Source organism: Lissotriton vulgaris, chromosome 8 (genome assembly GCF_964263255.1).
Source record: "Lissotriton vulgaris chromosome 8, aLisVul1.2, whole genome shotgun sequence".
Classification (NCBI taxonomy): domain Eukaryota; kingdom Metazoa; phylum Chordata; class Amphibia; order Caudata; family Salamandridae; genus Lissotriton; species Lissotriton vulgaris.
Window position 1 is genome coordinate 762311517 of NC_141696.1, and position 20183 is coordinate 762331699.

The following is a 20183-nucleotide window of genomic DNA, read 5'->3' on the forward strand; positions in this document are numbered from 1 at the left end:
ACCCCGTAATGCTTCAGCTCAGTTATTATCATCTACATAATTCTAAACTCTAATTTTCTTTTTTCTTTTGCAGATTACCAATCGGACACCTTTTGGAATCCATTTCACAATTTGTTCATAACATTGTTTAAGTTATTTTTCCAGTTCTGATATAGTTATAATTGAGTTACGTTTAAATGTATTGCTTAATAAAAGTTAATTTTAAAAAACTACATACTTCTTTTATTTTGTGGGGGAATGGTATGACGGCCCACAATAAAAATAATGTTAAATACTATAGTAAGATATTCAAGACTAGGATTGAAAACTACTGAGTTCTAACTAACAGATATAATAAAAACAACGCTCAGAAACTACGAAAATGGCAATGGACGGAGTACGTAATCAACGTTTGGTGCCTCGGCACTACCTTTCAAATAAATATATAAAAAATATGACTATTAACACTGTACAAAAGTACAGCAGCGGATGACACACATGCACCGGGAAAAGAAATTGACAGATTTACTAACTGATATGAAGAAAGGTTTGCTTGTTGAACTTGAAGAAAAAGAAAACGTGGGCTTCGAAACGACGCTGAGCATGCAAAGAGAGTACAACTGCTACACCAAAAAAAAAGGAAAGCTTTACATACTATCATAGAAATGAAGGAGCATATTATCAACAAAAGGCGATACATTATCGCCACTTTTATCGACAGGAAACTGCTGATAAAGCGGAGATAATAGGCTTGATAATAGGCCCTTGTAACTTCTCATAGCAGCCCAGGTTCTGGTATTAACTTAATAGGCCCTTGTAACTTCTCATAGCAGCCCAGGTTCTGGTATTAACCTGGGCTCCTATGGTTATTCACAAGGGCATATTATCAAGCCCATTATTGCCGCTTTATTGGCAGTTTCCTGCCGATAAAAACAGCAATAATGTATCGCCTTTTGTGGATAATGTGGCTCATTGCTCTTTTTTTGACCAGTAAACTTACGTGCATATTATCAAAGACCGGTGATACAATTATCGCCATTTCATTGGCAGGAAACTGCCGATAAAATGGTGATAATGACCATGATAATACGGCCTTGTTATTTCCCATAGAAGCCCATGTTAACACCAGAACATAGGCTTCTATGGGAATTTACAAGGACGTATTATCAAGCCCACCCTCCCAACATTAATAAAAAACCATAGGCCCTTGTAAATTCCCATAGCAGCCCAAGTTCTGATGTTAACCTAGACTGCTATGGTTATTCACAAGGGCATATTATCAAGCCCATTATCGCCGCTTTATCAGCAGTTTCCGGCCAATAAAAGCGACAATATTGTATCGCCTTTTGTTGATAATATGGCCCATTGCTCTTTTATTTCACCAGTAAATTTAGGTGCATATTATCAAGGACCGGTGTTAAAATATTGTCGTTTTATTGGCAGGAAACTGCCGATAAAATGCGATAATGCGCTTCATAATTCGGCCTTGTTATTTCCCATAGAAGCCCATGTTAACACCAGAACATAGGCTTCTATGGGAATTTACAAGGACGTATTATCAAGCCCCCCCTCACAACATTAATAAAAAACTCCAGAAAATGCTGGTACCCGGAGCTGGAAGGTCATTTTACATATCACTGCCCCAGAAATGTGGTGTTCCCCACGACATGTACGGGGAGAGAGATAGAGAGAGCTCAGAAACATATTTTTTTTTAAAAAGACCCAAGGGGTGCCGCTCACGGAGGCTGCGGGGAGTAGGACCGTAACCCCCCTGCATACTTCAAAATAAAACCAGAGCAGTGCCGTTCCCCAGTGCTCGGGGCACGTTACATGCCCCCATTATGCAGAAAAATTGCCCCCGTAATTTGCCCCCCCGGGACCTAATGAATAAAACGGACTTCTACTTTTTTTTCACCTTTTCCACCGCGTACAAGTACTGCACGAGTACCCCGGCATTTTTTATTTAAAAAAAAAATAAAAATCGATCCTAAAGGTCCATGTACCACCCCTGACCAAGACTATAGACTCAGAATCTTTCCACCCTGCCCCGTTTCCTTATTTCTCAACTTTGTTTTACTGTTTTCTTGTGACTCTCCTCTCCCGACAAACAACATGGCAGCCAACACTTCCTGGTTTATAGTATTGACAGCCAATCAGCATGCGGCTCCTGCTCGTAATTGTACGTATTTCCATACATGTACGCCACATTTTTTCTTTAAAAAATAAAATAAAAAAATAGAACCTAAACATCCATGTACGACCCCCTGAGCAAGCCTAGAGGGTCAGAATGTCTCTACCCTACACCCTTCCCTTATTTCTCAACTTTGTTTTACTGTTTTCTTGTGACTCGGTTCTCGTGGGGCACAAGATTGCTGCCAACACTTCCTGGTTTCGAGTGTTGACAGACAGTTCACAGCCAATCAACATGCAGCTCGAGCTCGTAATTGAACAGATTTCAGTACGCGTGCTGAACTCCGTCTCTAGATATCGCTAGGATTTCACTTGCAATTTTCTCAGAAACTACTGAACGGATTTACACCATTTAACAAAAAGCACAATCTGCAAACAGAACTCTACCTCTCTGCCAAATGTCGTGTAATTCCGTTCAACCGTTCGGGCTTTAGCCATGGCTAAAGGTCCCTATGGAAAATTGCATGGGGAAAACATGTTTTGGAACCCCCTTTTTTCTTGGCCCCCGCTTAACAAATCACCCCCAAACTTTCAGGGAAGGAGCGGAACCAAGCAGGCCATTTTCCTGGAGAAATTTGCGAAGATTCGTCCACCGGCGCCAAAGTTATTCCAAATAGAATGTTGTGGATTTCCCATGGAAACTAGGTCCTAACTATAACTACCTACTGGCGAGAGAGAGAGAGAGCTGGCAGCAGAAGGAATGTTTGATAGCCAGGCTAAAACAGTGCGTAGTACCATGCAAATGCTGCCAAATGAGTCCGACAAAGATAAGGACGTTAAATTGTTGCTGAAAAATCTGGAAGTGAAATCATAGTTGGAGGTAACGAAATGGTGGGTGAATAAGTCCCTGTCAAAATATATGGAAGAGGGGCGGGTACCATGGGGCTTACAAATTCTACTGGCTCCTGGTTTTAATAAACCAAACCCCGAAATGCTTCGTGAATGGGGAGTGAACAATCTAGGGGCATCTATGAACTTGGTCAGAATTCTAACCAAATCGACCGCCAGGAAATTCTTAAGGAATTAGACGCAAACAATGAGGAATTGGACAAGATCCCTGTAACGGATTACATCACAAAAATGAAGGCAGACATCAAGGAACAAGTAAAAAAACATGAGGATAAAATCAAGGCTAGAAAAGCGCATAAATTTGCCAGGGATCTGGCAGACTACGAAAATGGTCAGATTTTCACATTCTCTCGTAAATACGATGTGGTCAAGCGGAAGCAATACAGTGAATGAAAAAAAGAAAAAAATACCCATGAAAATAACAGTACAGATCCATCTACTAGTATCAATGATGAGTCCTTTAATACTGACACATTATCTATCACAAGTGGTTCAAGCGGCACTACAGAGTTCAACAGCGCTAAAAAAACGATTTTAAACATGAGTGAAGAGCTTGATTTTTTAGTGGCAGAGAGACTCAAAACACTGTGCCCGAGACAATTAAGGAGGCCAGAAGAAGGCGCAGGAATAAACATCGGAGGGAAGAGCGCAAAAAGCGGAAAACCAGCCACAAAAAAGAAAACCTTTTGGCAAAGGAACTGCCGTTAATGGATAACAGTATTGTCAATTTATCTAATGTGGTTCTCACTAAGGCAGAGCAACAACTTTTGTCTTTAGGGCTTAATTTATGCCCAGGCGAGAACTTCAACTATGCTAGAACTCGCATAGACGTGTATTGCTTTATTGGAAAGCTCAAATTAAAAAAGTACTTTGCATTAAAAACAGATAAAAATTCAGCTACGGATTTGACTAATGATGTGGGAACAGGAGAGGGGGGTGTCAATCTGCCAATTTTGAGATCCTCTGATGTCACTGGTGTAATTACAATGCATGATCTACTTGAGGGAGAAGAAAGGCTGGTAGAGTATGGTTCGGCAGACCCAGTTGATATTTCCACACAAGAGAGACAACGTAAAATAGATTTTGTACAGAAAGGAGCAGGGATCAGTCCATTTAGGAATAAACCATGTTTTTTGCCCCTCATGCCAAAAGATGCTATAGACACTTACCATGATATGATTGTGAATGATCTAAAAAAAACTGAATGTAAACGTCAGGAAACATAAACAACAGCGTAACACTTTTTTCAGGAAAGTAGCATATGATAAACTAATCAAAAAGCTAGGGGATAACTGTGATGTTATTATAAAGAAATCTGACAAAGGCGGAAACTTGGTGTTATTGACTAAAAAAGATTTCATAGCTGAGGCAGAAAAACAGTTAAGCAATGAAACTTGCTATAAGAAAACCTCCATTAAAGAATACGAGAAGGCAAGGCAAACCTTACAGAAACTGCTTTCACAGTGGAGAAGGGAGGGTCTCCTATCAAATAAAGAATGTAAGTTCCTATTTAAAGAATACCCGATATTGCCCATTTTGTATCTTATCCCTAAGGGGGTAACTCCAGTGCCGGGAAGACCAATTATTTCCGCCATAAATAGTGTTGATGAAAACATGGGTCAGTATATAGACCACTTTTTACAAGATCTAGTTAAATCACTCCCCAGCTACATCAAAGATACAGGCGATTTCCTGGTAAAAATGTAGAATGTGGAATGGTCAGAGGATTCTTATCTAATACCATTGGATATTGAATCCTTATACACAAGTATAGACCACACACAGGGCCTGGAAGTGGTCAAACATTTTCTAGAAACTAGACCTATAAAGTTCTATAGCCACAACAAGGTCATTATTGAACTTTTTAGTTGGTGCCTCAACAACAACTTTTTCCTCTTCAACAACGTCTTATTTAAACAGCTAAGAGGAGTTGCCATGGGGGCCTGTTTTTCCCCCAGCTATACGTTTTTACACGTAGGCTGGTGGGAGGAACAGGTCCTCAGGCACAAGCATAAGGCACAATTTGAGGATAATGTGTCCACATACTACAGATACATAGATGACGTGTTTGTGATATGGCATGGGGACTTAGAATCTGCAAAGAAATTTATTGAGGACATCAACAGTAATGCTATGAACCTTACGTTTACATCATACATTCACAAAACACATATTGACTTTTTAGATGTCAGACTCCACGTTGAGAATTCCAGACTTGCAAGCACTATGTATAGAAAACCAACGGCAGGTAATATAACGCTTTATGCCAATAGTTCACATCCTAGGCATTTGTTAGCTAACATACCCTATGGAGAAGTCCTTAGATTAAAGTGAATCTGTAGTAATGAAGAGAATTTTAAGAGCTGTCAAGAAGGAATGCGAGCAAGACTCAGCATGAGGGGTTACAGTGATCACCATATTAATGATGCTATTAAGAAAGCACAGGCGCGCCCAAGATCGAGTCTGTTTAAGAAAGAAGCAACCAAAACAATAGATGAGAATGCTAGTACTGATAGCCCCAGACTCATTACTACATATTCAAGACAGGAAAGAAAAATAAGAACTATTGTACAGAAACATTGGCCTATTGTCCTAACGGACAATGTTCTACAAGAACGTCTATCCCATTCCCCTGTTGTAAAGTTCAGAAAATGTAGATCGATGGGCAATGATCTAGATAAGAATTCCCCTGAAACTAGAAAAGCTACATTATGGCTACAGCCGTCCAGGGGATTTAAAAGATGCGCAGTGTGTCGTGCCTGTAAATTTGGTTGCAATAAGACAACATACACAACACCATTTGATGCATCCCCAGTCCCCATCAAGGGCAGTTATAACTGCAAGACAGAATTTGCTGTTTATGTCCTGACCTGCACCTGTGGCTTGAATTATGTGAGAAGTACAAAGCTACAGGTGCACGTCAGGATATTACAACATTTGAGAGCAATCCTCCATCATGACACAGCTTACCCGTGGCGCGACATTTGCATAAATGTCACAACAAGGATATAAATTGCCTTTCTTACTTCTCACATTGGCGCAGTACCAGCTAATAAAAGAGGGGGGAATAGAGACAGGCAATTAGAAACCAAGTTTATCCTTGAACTGGACAGCAAATGGCCACGGGGATTGAATAATGCAGAGGATATGCATACTTATTTATAGAGACAGCAGTCCTGAAAACATATAAGACGATGAGCAATATATTCAGAGGTAGCAGGGAGATTCACGGGTCAAATATGTTGCTAGCACCCATTGCACATATATAAGAATAAGATCAAGAATGAATCAAATCTGATAACACTTTCACTCGAACAAATTAGTTTTAACAAACAATGATAGTATTATATTTTTATGGCATTTTATGAATCTTTTATATATATTTTTAATAGTGGTTTTTATCCGGCTGGAGAAAACTTTACACTGTTGAGATTGTATGGAATGAATTTGCTACTGAAAATATAATTTTATTATTCTTGTTTGTTATTGTATATATGTATAATGCACTTTATATTTATTGGTTGCTGATTCTTGCACATAGTTTATGGCACTTTAATTGTAGTATTTGCACTAGGTATAATGAGTATGCACTATAGCACTTTTTTTCATAATAGAACAAGTAAGATACATTTGAGAACAGTAAGCTGATCGATATCATACGATAAAAACAAAATGATGTAAAGAATACATCGACTTTACAGTGGATAAATATCTATATATTTTTCATAACATTTGGGATTCATCCAGTTAACTCCAGCGGAAAGCTAATAATATTATTTTCGCAATGGTATTTATACTGTGATACATTTTAACAATGTTATTGTCTTAGCTCTATGCACGACTGCATTCAGGCTGATGTTGATTATATATATCACTGCATTTAGGCAGACATACCGACTTCTACAGCAGCATATATGTAAAGTCTGTTGTTTATATTCATGATCACATGACCCAAAAAAATCCCCTGTGAGGGGGCGTGCACGGTGTATAGCACAATATAAAAAGTGAAAAAAGTACACACGAAGCTGAATGTGATCAAGGGCTCCAGAAGCCCGAAATGCGTCGTTGCTGGCTGCGGTATAAGAACAAAAATAAAAACATACCTTGTCTGAACTGCTGTGGTCGGTCTGAGTTCCTGCTTCGCCGCGTGACAGAAGTGGTTGGAATTGCTGGTGCATACCGCCAAAACGCGTCTGAACTTTCTTATCTGTGTGCAATAAATCCATCTTGGATTTGACCCCCGCGAGTGCAGTCTTCTTTGTTCGTATCAATTATATATATATATATATATATATATATATATATATATATATATATATATATATATATATATATATATATATATATATATTCACTGAAAAAACCATTGGTTATAGACCATATATAGTTAGGGATTAGCCTTTTCAAAACCTTATTTTACTCACACAAAACCATTGAAATTTCATATATAGTTAGTTGCACTAACTATATATCGCGCACCCGCAATCCACTGCTGATGATGTCACATATTACATCATTCATGACATGGTTAGTGACATCACTGATGACATCTCTGATGACATCTCAAATGACATCACTGATGACATCTCAGCAGTGGATTGCGGGTGCGCGATATATAGTTAGTGCAACTAACTATATATGAAATTTCAATGGTTTTGTGTGAGTAAAATAAGGTTTTGAAAAGGCTAATCCCTAACTATATATGGTCTATAACCAATGGTTTTTTCAGTGAATTTTCAAGGTTTTGTAAATGCAAATTCCTAACTATATATGGCCTAAAACCTATGGTTTTTTCTGTGAATTTCAATGGTTTTTTAATAGCAAATATCAAAAGCTGTCAAATGTCAAGTACGTGATAGGTAAAAACTTTTTCGTGTTTATGCACGCTGATGTGCTTTGAACGCTGCCCCCCCCTCCCCTCTTTTCTCTTAGTAGTACTCTCTCTTTGCAGATAGTGAAGGGTAGTTAACGCTGGCCTTTACCCCCGTTGTAATCCGTCGTGCCTGCTTGTCTCTCCATTTGATTGATTGTTATCCAAGCATTTACTGTTTTACAATTGATTCTCTTTGGTTCATTCTCTATTTACAAACAAGCACAAAGTCGCAATACTCTGTTTAGTCTTTGCAGATAGTGAAAAATCGTAAAAAATCGTGTAAAAAAATAAAAGTAATCGAGCAAAATCAGTAGGCCACTAATTGGATCTCTTTTTGACCTCGCTAAAATAGAAACATTAGGAACAACCCTTCATGAGAAATACGAAAATAGTGAGATGAACTGAGCTCCACACCATGAGGGCTGCAAGACAGCTCGGCTCCGTCACCCACCCCGCCCAAAATAACGACAAACCCTATGCAAATATTAAAAATATATACAACACACCAGCAAAGTAACAGGGTAAAACATTTTATTAAATAACTATTTACATAACTATTTTATACTTTTTGTTGCCCGATCCGGCTAGCTCAATCGATCGAGCATGAAACTCATGCACTCTGATAGCAAGCGTTGCTGCTGATGCTATGCAGACCAAAACTGGTTTTCAGTTTATACATTCTTCTAGATTTTTCCATCCAAGGTTGGTTGAGTTTGTAGAACGATGGCTTCAGATTTTCAACATACGGTGTGGTGGCACGGACTGGGAGGGGGCGCTTGGCTCCTGCCCCCTCCCCAAGTAAGATTTTCATACGTGAAAGTACGTTAATGGTTTTGGTCCCTGAGTTGCTTCGATGTCACTGCCATTCTCAAATGGCATAAGTTCTGGATGTTGGGTGCCATAGTTCAGAGTTCTGAGCAGCGCTTGTAACACTGTCTGAAGCTTATTTGCACCTACTGCAGCTTCACTATTCTCAAAGTAAGTGAGGGCCGTTTGTGGACCTGACTGCATTGGAAAACAATGTGATATGGTACCTCCCTAAACCGCTTGACGGAGTCCCCCGAGGGGCGGTGTGATGGCACGGACTCGGAGATGACGCTTGGTTCCGACCCCCTCCCCAAGTCTTATAGCACTGGTGTAGCCTGAGATCGCCCCCGACATAGGCGGCCGGCTCCCGGGGTCCGGCGGAACTTTTTGCCTTTTGATGACTCTTCTATTCTGGATCTTGTCCCACAATCCGTTTGACCTGAAGACACGCTGTAGTGGGGCGCCCCTTTACCGTTTTAGTTGCCATTCCGCCCGCTTTTGCTACACTGTGCCTCTTCCGCCATTCAGCTGTTTATCGCCCGCTCTTGCGACTACAGCGTCTCGCTCACCATGTAGTTGAGTTGCTCCCGCTCTTGCGATGCAACGATAGGCGACTGCCACAGGACTCTCAAAATGGCGGCCGGCTCTTCAGATTTGGGCGTGGTCCACTAAAATGGCCCTGGGACACCTTGGAACTCGGACGCTTGCCTGATAGGGCTTGGGTCCCATTCTCGAAAGCGTCCCCTCAGCCGTGAAGATTCTACAAAAGTCTTGGGGGCCCCCGACTCCCGCAGGCTTCTGGTGGGGAGCGGCTGCCATGATTGCTCGTGGAATGGCCACGACGGAGCTACGAGATGGTGGTGCTCTCATGCTGACGCCAGCTTCAGTCTGAAACATCCAGAAACACTGTAGACTACCAATTCGATCAGTTCCGGTAGCGCCCCAACATGACCCGGTAGAGAAGAACTTGCCCTCCCCTCTTTGACTGATGGTTCTGTTGCCTGTCTCCTCTGTTGTCATTTAACAGAACTTTTTGGACTGCTGAAAGGGGTTGTGTTCTGAACGCTGGTTGGTGGAGACATTTTGACTATATTCTTGACCTACGTTGTCGCGTAATGCGTTATATGACACGCCGCGTTAGCGCACCCGGAAGTGCTCCGGTGCGGGAAGCGCAGCTTCCCGGAAGCGATCCGGGGCGCGGCGCGCAGTGCGTAACGTAAGCATAACAGGTCATGTGACTTGTTAATAAAACTTTTCATTGGTTCATTTTACTTTTGTTATTTTAATGATGAAAAGCTTGGTCATATGACCTAAAAATTACGCTTTTTATTGGTTTCGAACATTATTTTTTTTTAAACAGATATGTTATAATGTTCCAGGCTAATGTACTTTCCCGGAAAATTTACAACTGTCCTGCAAGTAAAATATATTCCTTTTTCGAGAAAAAGGGCGTTTCTTTGTCCCATGACGGAGCCGTTGAGTAAAAGAGGCTCGGCCTGCTGTCTTAGTCGCCGATACGCCTGTTTATCAGATTCTTATCGATCACTTTATGTTGCAGGAGTGGAAAACACAACTGCCCTTGACCATTTATCTTTACTGCGTTCCTACGTATTATACCTTTTATCCGTCATGTAATTGGACTGCTTTATTTCACTTGCCTTTTACTGATTGGAAAACAGTGACTAAAAGTAAAATCTTTACCAATGTAAATACTACTACCATGTTTTGTTTTAAAAACCTTTATTGTGAAAATGTCAGTATACAAATACGGGCCTATAACCACGTGGGCCGGCCACGGAGCAAACTGAAATCGGATATGAGACATTTACATTGTAGAGGAACGTAACGAGCGGGCCATTAGGTTGCAAGAACTAAGGTGTCTAACAGTTGCGGAATCGGTGGACGTACATTTTGTAATTAAAATACAACAGGGCCACTTACAAAAAAATTATCTAGATATACATTTGCGGGCAAGTACCATAGGTGACGTTAATTCGAACTTTCAATAGTACAGTAATCAATAACACATCAGAACTTAATATCAATAGGGATGTCGAAATATTCAATCAATTCTCGTCCCCGCCCGCCATGAGCATCAAAACTGCATTCATATCTCGTGATATCAAGGTTGTTCAACCAGTACACAACAAGGAGTTACGAGTCCGATTTATACCGGCGCCATTTTGGGCGAGGCCGGGCAGGTCCAAGATATAGTCAAAATGTCTCCACCAACCATCGGCCAGACCAGAACCCCTTTCGGCCCTTAATGCTACAAGATGGTGTCTTCCATTCAGAAAATATTGTTGGCAGCATTTTGAAAGGAAAGATAAACAGCCGTTCTCCTAGTGAGTCTCACATTGTTACATTTAGGAAGAATGTTGAAGAGTAGTATGTTGAAAATCTGAAGCCATTGTTCTACAAACTCTCAATCAGCCTTGGATGGAAAAAAAAATCCTGAAGAATGTACAAACTGAAAACCAATTTTTGTCTGTATAGCATCAACAGCAACGCTTGAGTCAGCTTTGTGTGAAGCCGCCATTTTGATTCAATCAATAAAGTCCCCCTGCACACATTCAGGGACCTGGTCGTGTCTTCAGGTCAAACGGATTGTGGGACAAGATGCAGAAAGGAAAAGGAAAAAAGTTCCGCCGGACCTCGGGAGCCGGCCGCCTATGTCATGGGCGATCTTTGGCCACACCAGGGCAATAGTGAAGCTGCAGCAGGTGCAAATAAGCTTCAGACAGTGTTACAAACACTGCTCAGAACTCTCAACTATGGCACTCAACATCCAGGACTTGCCATCCGGATCTTGGCGCCTTGTGCTGGTTCCGACCTATTCACACATCGGTCCACTACTGACATCACCTCATAAGCCAACGGGGCACCCCACGCCGACTTTCGGCACAGCATTGTAGGATGGCCACACCAGTGCGGCAACTTGCTGGACACCACCTCGGTGCCATCCGGATTTCGGCGCGTTCGAGTCACTGTACCGCAAGAGTGACCGGAACTCAGCTGGACACGCCGTCTTTCGGCGCAGCATTGTAGGATGGCCACACCAGTGCGGCAACTTGCTGGACACCACCTCGGTGCCATCCGGATCTCGGCGCGTTTGAGTCACTGTACCGCAAGAGTGACCGGAACTCAGCTGGACACGCCGTCTTTTGGCGCAGCATTGTAGGATGGCCACACCAGTGCGGCAACTTGCTGGACACCACCTTGGTGCCATCCAGATCTCGGCGCGCTGTGCTGCCTTCGGCCTACTGTAGCCGCAAGTGCGGACGCAACTCAGTTGGACGGCGAGTGAAACGCTAAGGGGCGCCCCACTGCAGCCGAGGAGCCTCCATCTTGGGGGAGACGCACAGCCCCCACTGACTGACGCGACCTCACAGGCCAACGGGGCGCCCCACGCCGACTTTCGGCGCAGCATTGTAGGATAGCCACACCAGTGCAGCAACTTGCTGGACACCAACTCGGTGCCATCCGTATCTCGGCACGTTGTGCTGCCTTCGGCCTATTCGCACATCGGTCCGCTACTGACGCCGCCTCACGTGCCAACGGATTTTCTATGCTTTTTGTAGCCCTATGCCGCATAACAGGTCATGTGACTTGTTTATAAAACTTTTCATTGGTTCATTTTACTTTTGGTTTCCTAATGATGGAAGGCTTGGTCATATGACCTAAAAATAACACTTTTCATTGGTTTAGAACATTTTTTTTTCCCAAACGATGAAAGCCCCACCTTGTTTCTGGATGTTTCAGACTGAAGCTGGCATCAGCATGAAAGCACCACCATCTCGTGGCTCCGTCGTGGTCATTCCGCGAGCAATCATGGCAGCCGCTCCCCACCGGAAGCCTGCAGGAGTCGAGGGCCCCCAAGACTTTTGTAGAATCTTCACGCCTGAGGGGACGCTTTCGAGAATGGAGCCCAAGCCCTAGCAGGCAAGCGTCCGAGTTCCAAGGTGTCCCAGGGCCATTTTAGTGGACCAGGCCCAAATCCGAAGAGCCGTCCACCATTTTAAGAGTCCTATGGCAGCCGCCTATCGCTGCACCGCAAGAGTGGGCGCAACTCAACTACATGGTGAGCGAGACGCTGTAGCCGCAAGAGCGGGCGATAAACAGCTGAATGGAGGATGAGGCACAGTGTAGCAAAAGCGGGCGGAATGGCAACTGAAACGGTAAAGGGGCGCCCCAGTACAGCAGACGAGCCTCCACCTGGGGAGGCCCGTTCACGCCGCCTCCCCCACGCCCCCCCGGGGCGCTCCACGCCGTTTTTCGGAGCAGCATTGTAGGATACCAAAACCAGTGCGGCAACTTACTGGACATCACCTGGGTGCCATCCACATCTCAACGCGTTCTGCTGCCTTGGGACTATTCGCACAACAGACCGCTACTGAGGAGGCCTCCCCGCGCACCCCCCGTGGCGCCCCACGCTGTTTTTCTGAGCTGCATTGTAGGATACCAAAAACCAGTGCGGCACCCAGGTAACATCACCTGGGTGCCGTCCAGAACTCAGCACGTTGTGCTGCCTTGGGACTATTCGCACAAAAGACAGCTACTGACCATTGTTGCTTCTTTTTTCCAAAAAATGTTTAAATGTATACAGTTTTTGTTGCGTTCTATATATTTATTGGTTAATAAAGTTTTATAATCCTACTACTTTGTTGGAGTGCTATATATTTTTAAAAAATCGGGTGAATGGGGCCTTGTTATGTTAAATTTAGCTTATAAAGCGCACGTACGCCCGTAGGCTTCATGGCGCTGTAGGAAGTTTTCAGAAGCACAACACAACAACAGGAGGACAACTTAGAACAACTAAGGATAGGCTTCCCTAAAAAGCCAGGTCTTAAAGGCTAGTCTAAAGGTTAGAATATCCTCGTGTGACCTTAAAGAAGCTGGCAAGGAGTTCCAGAGGGAGGCAGCAAGAAAATGAAAGGAGCTGCCGCCCTGACGTTGTTTCCTAACAACCGGCACCGTGAGCAAGCTTTTATGACCAGAACGGAGGTTGCGAGAGGGGACATATCTGGCAAGCAAGTTGATGATAAATTTGGGGCCCTTGCCTTGTAATGCCCTAAAGATAATGCAGCCGGTTTTAAAAGCCGCCCTCTGGGCTACCGGCAGCCAATGCAGATCTGCCAGGCCTGGCCTGATGGACTGCCATTTAGGAAGCCCACAGATCAGCCTGGCCGCCTGATTTTGAACCAGCTGCAGCCTCTTGAGCTGCCCGGCTGGAAGGCCCAAATATAAACTATTTGAGTAGTCCAGCCTAGACAGCACAAGGGCGATGGTCATCTGTATCAGGGCAGAATGGGTTAGGAAATGGGCAATCTTTCTAATCTTGCGCAGCTGAAAGAAGCATGCGGAAACAACTGACCCTACCTGACTTTTCAAGGAGAGGTCTTCACTAAAGGTGACTCCAAGGCTCTTGACCGTGCGGGATTTGGAGGGGGGATTTCCCATCTCCGGAGGCCAAAATTGAGGTCCCCAGCTGAGTTCGCTTTTCCCAGGCAAGATCAGTTCAGTCTTGCCTGGGTTAAGTTTTAGGTGGTTAAGGCCCATCCATCTCTGGATATGAGCCATGGCCTCCCTAAACTCAGTGACAGCATCCGGCGACCCTAGGGGGAAAATCAATTGCAGATCATCTGCGTAGTTAAAGATCCACACTTTGAATTTCCTCAAGGAGTACAAAAGGGGACGCAAGTATAAATTAAATAAAAGGGGAGACAGGGAAGAGCCCTGAGGGACACCACAGTCGTTCCTAATTCTAGGGGCTGTGAAGGTGCCCAGTCTCACTGCTTGAGTTCGGTCAGACAAAAATGATTCCACCCAGCTCAGGGCAGTACCTCTGAGGCCTGCCTGCCCGACACGGCCTACCAAAATAGTGTGGTCGACCGTGTCGAATGCAGCAGACAGGTCAAGAAGCACCAGTGCCTGGTGGACGTCCCTGTCTGCGTTACACCGAAGTGTATTCTGGACTGCCAGGGTTACCGTCTCGGTCGAATGGCCTGGACGGAACCCAGCTTGATTTGGCTCCAGAAACCCAGTGGTTTCCACAAAGTTGGAAAGGCAATTGGAGACGTGAGCCTCCAATATCTTGGATAAGAACGGCAACAGGGATATGAACGATAGTTTGCTGAGTCCCGGGGGTCCAGACCTGGTTTTTTTATTAGAGGGATAAGCAGGGCGTGTTTAAAGCCAGTAGGTACCCTGCCCTGGGTCAGTGATTTGTTTAGTAGGGGTAGGATACCCTAAGGGATAGTCTGACCAATTTCCGAGAAGATGTGGGGGGGGCAGATGTCATTAGGGGATCCGGACTTTACCCTCGTCAAAAGTGAAGAAAAAGTTTTACCATCAATGGCCGGGAAGGCATCTAGTACAGAGGGATTATAAAAGACGTCATCCAAAGGAAGTGACGTTGGGGAACTGGCAATGCTCGATTTAATAGTGACAATTTTTTCTCTGAAAAAGTTATTCAGGGAATCGCATAGCTTCTGCGTAGGAGCTATTGAAGGAGCTGTCCTGTCGTTGTCACAGAGTTCATTGACTATATTAAAAATATCTTTGGACTTGTTAGATGAAGATAGAATTTTTGTGGAAAAGTAGTTGAGTTTGTGTTGACTTAAAATTTTTTGATATTTTTTCCTGGTGACGCAGAAAGTTTCCCTGTCCTGTGAGGAGTAGGTGGCTCTCCACTGTCTTTCTTTCTGTCGTACCCCTAATTTAAGTGCTCTAAGTTCCTGGGTGAACCATTTGTGGGCATCATTGCCTCTAATGTTAGATAAGTATACAGAGGGGGCGAACAGATCTGCTGCGTGGAGGAGCCAGGAGGACAGTGCCCTCTCGTCAACCTCCAGGTCTTCGCCTAATGGGGGAAGGGTGTTGTTCAACGTGTCCATGAACCCAGAGCGGTCCATGGATTTCCATTTACGGAACTCTTTTCCCATAGGAGGTTTGGCCTTGTGCTGCCCTTGAATTTCTAGCGGGAACTGGATGAGATAATGGTCTGACCAAATACAAGGGCTTATATTAGGAGAGAATGGTGGTAAGTTATATGTCCAGATTTGGTCCAGGCTGTGACCCTTCTGGTGAGTGGGAAAGTGAATGTGTTGGACCAGGTTTAGATCTGTAAGCAGATCCCTCAGTTCTCCAGCTTGGGTGTCTGTGTCTGTTCTATCGAACCAATAATTTAAATCCCCCACTAGGACAGTTTTAGAGTACTTTATTACATGGGAGGCCAGTTGTTCTGCCAAAAGTACTGGATAATTGGCCATGTATTGGGGAAGGCGGTATAACAGAATTAAAGTAAGAGCCCCACTCTCTGAGTCTAGTGTGATTACCAAGTTTTCGGTGTTGGGGAGAGTGAGAGAAGGTAATTCCCGGAAATGAAAAGATTTCAAAATGATTGCTGCTACCCCACCTCCAGCCTTCCCTTGTGCACGGTTGGCAGTCAGAATATAGTAGTCTGAGGGAAGTGATGCCAGAATGTCCGGCAAGGAATGAGGATTGGTCCACGTTTCGGTCAACAACAGAAGATCTGGTTTTTCTTCCGTCAGGAAAAGAAAGATGTTGACCTGGTTCTTTATTAGGGACCTAGTGTTGAGGTAGTAGCATCTCATGTTATGTATTGATAAAGGAGCCGATCGAGGTTCATTCGGCAATGGTGGAGTAGACTGAGTATCATCAGCCAGCAGGGGAAGGCGGGAGAGCCCCAGTGTTTGAATACGTGAGCAGGTTATTGAATCGGGTTATTGTCATGTGTGGGCTTTGGAAGTGTGCTGCTACAGGATCGGACATTTCAAACTCAAATGCACGTTCTTTTTCTTACCTTTCCGAAGCATGGAGCGCAATAGCAGGCAGAGAAAGGGTGATGCAAGTGTTGAACATTGCCTGGCCTGGCAAGTTGCTGGCAGTGCCCCCCCCTGCCCGCTCCTGAAAGAGGGCACACAAACACCGCCGCCCCGAGTACTTCACAGATCTTTAAAAGACCATGCGCTTGTTAATGAGGCTTAAATGGTTTATCACCCCTTCTAGAGCCCCTGCATCGGCCCTCTGACGTTTCCTGGAAGAATTAGCACGTAACACAATACCAAGCCCTGTCAGCTGAAACCCCTGAGGAATCGGGTTTTTGCTTGCAGGAATCGGGAGGCGGGAGACTAGCACTGAAATCGGTAGTCTCACGCCTGAATCGGGAGGGTTGGCATGTCTGGATTCTCTACAGCTGGGGCCATAAACTACATCCGCAGGGCTAGGTGATAGCCTGGGACCGGCCTGGACAATTGGACACAGAGGAAGAGGAGTGTCAGAGGGTGCGGTAGTGAATAGGGTGAAAGGGAGGTGTCGGGCGGGCACAGGGTGTGATTCTCAGGGAAGAGCAGCGCAGATGGGGGGAAGTTTATGGCCCATGCATGAGAGAGAGAGCGGGGGTGACCAGTGCGTGGGGGAGATGCTTGCGAGGGTGGGGAGCCGTGCTGAGAATCGACGGCGTGCAGAGAGTGGGTCTGGTCAAGGCATCTAAAATGGCTGCCGTGCACGACAAAATTGTGGCATTGGAAAAAAGGCAAGATGGCGCAGACAATGTTTATCAATAAGGATTCATTTATAACAAAATATTTTATCGCAGTGACAAATTGGCGGTCAACACTTCCTGATTTCCATCGAATCGAACGTTAACAGACGTCACGCAGCAAAAAAAAAAAAACTCTCACGCACAGCCACTGGAAGACATGTATCAACATATATGAGCCTCCTCAGCCACCCTCAGAAAACATAAGGGATCAGGATACGTCTCCCGCACCCCCTTATACCTAGTAATTTAATTAAAACGAAACACAAAATGGCGAATTCCCATTTCGCTACCAGTTTGCGGCCCAGTTCGCGGCCCGGGAAGCGCTTCTACCGTGAAAAATCAATTTTTTTTATTTTCCCCACGGGACCCTTTAATAACCCCAACATCATTCCTAGGGGGTCAAGAGGGGTCTACCTTGCCCCCTTTCATTAAATTCCCCCTTCGTTTTTCACCTCTTCTTCTCTCTCGATCCTACCGAGAGATAAGATGGCGGCCGCTCCGGACTGTTTAGAATGTTGACAGACACCGGAAAGCCAATCAGCTTCGCATCGCAAAGTTCCGTTTCGCGAAAAGTACGCGAACCGGAGCGCAGCCCGGAGCGCTGTTACAGAAATATATCTTTTTTTGAACCTAAATTACTCAAAATCCACTGGAGCACATATATTGAGACCTAGCAAAGGCACATCGGGCTAACAGTCCCTACAATTTTGCCAAGTTTCGTGCAAATCCATTCAGCCGTTCGAGCTAAAAGTGAGGCCAACCGCCCTATGGAAATTAACATGGGAAAAACGCGTTTTGGGACCCCCCTTTTTTCTCGGCCCCCCCTTGACGAAACCCCCCCAAAATTTTCAAGGGCTGCTCAGAAACAATATGTGCCATTTTCCTGAAAATTTCAGCCGATTCCGTCCACAAACGCCAAAGTTATTAGACATAGAATTTTCAAAAATCCCATAGGGAAAAAATCCTAACTATATATACCTACTGGCGACAGCCAGTAGGTAATATATATATATATATATATATATATATATATATATATATATATTCACTGAAAAAACCATAGGTTTCACACCAGTTATAGTTAGGAATTAGCATTTAAAAAACCTATTAAATTCACTGAAAAAACCATAGGTTTCACACCAGTTATAGTTAGGAATTAGCATTTAAAAAACCTATTAAATTCACTGAAAAAACCATAGGTTTCACACCAGTTATAGTTAACTGGAAATTTTACTGATATAAAACCATTGAAATTCCCACGTTATAGTTAGATGGACTCACTATAACTTGCGCGTGCAATGCACTGCTGATGATGTCTTATTAAGCCAGTTAACCAATCAATTTTTAAAAACCATCCATTTAGACACTTATTTAAACATTTATTCTTCCATCAACTTTTACATATACATATATAAAATATATTTATTTTTCAGAAAGACACACATTCACTGGATGGTGTCATCAGTGATGTCATGAGTGATGTCACTGACCATGTCATGAGTGATGTAATATGTGATGTCATCAGCAGTGCATTGCACGCGCAAGTTATAGTGAGTCCATCTAACTATAACGTGGGAATTTCAATGGTTTTATATCAGTAAAATTTCCAGCTAACTATAACTGGTGTGAAACCTATGGTTTTTTCAGTGAATTTAATAGGTTTTTTAAATGCTAATTCCTAACTATAACTGGTGTGAAACCTATGGTTTTTTCAGTGAATTTAATAGGTTTTTTAAATGCTAATTCCTAACTATAACTGGTGTGAAACCTATGGTTTTTTCAGTGAATTTCATAAGTTTTTTAAATGCTAATTCCTTTGTATATCGAGTTTCTAACCTTTTTTTTTTTTTACAATTTGCTGTTTTTTTTAGGTATTCATTTTTTTTATATAATTTTTTTATTTTGCGCTCTGGGTGCGCGCTCCGGGAAGCTTTCAGCTAAGCTCTCCGGTAAGCTTTTCCGAGAGCTCATCTGAAAGCGCACCCAGAGCGCAACTGTCGTTCGTGAAAAAAAATATGAATGAAAAGTTAATAATAATGCAAAACATTTCGTACCATACAAATAAAATTAGGTTTTTTTAATAAGGAAAATGATTATGCATTTCTTTAAAAGATTGATGACGTCACTTCGGCGCGCAACGTAAGTGCCCTCGGAAGCGCCTACGTTCGCGGCGCGTAAACGCACGCAAAAGCGCCTACGATCGCGCCACGTTTGCGCCCCGGAAGCGCCTACGATCGCGCTGCGTAAACGCACCGGAAGTGCTCCGGAGCGCGCAGCGTAAACGCGTCGGGTCATGTGACCCTAAAATAACACTTTTCATTGGTTGCTAACAGTTTTTTTTTACAATGAATGAAATCCCCACCCATTTCCTTCACTTCTTCTTTCACTTTTGTGACTGAAAGACCTGCCTTTTTTGCTGTTCCATATTCCTTGATTCATCATGGCTGCCAGACCATCCAGCAGTGAAGATGACTCCAATGATTTCATTGATGAAGAGCCTCCTCAGCCGAAGGTCAAAGAACATTTCATCTGGAAATTTTTTAAGTTTCCAGCAGACCAGAAGAAGGTGAATGCACCAAAAGTAGAGTGCAGGATCTGCAAACAGGTCCTGTCACGGGGTAACCCCCCAAAAAAATACTCTTTTGGCAACTTCACCATGATTCGCCATGTGGAGAGGAGGCACCCCCAGAATTTTGCCCGGGAAAGTGTCAGGGCTCTGGCACAAGAGGTTCCCAGAGATGGGGCCTCTACATCAACAGGAGGAGCAACTTCTTCTGGAAGAGAACAATCACAGGAGCAGGTAGCAAACATACAACCTGCTTTTAACCATGGTGTCCTCAGATGCAGATACTGCAATCAACTCCTCACCTATGGGGAGCAAAGTGTCCAGCTCATGGTTCGAGCATTGGAGAACCATCG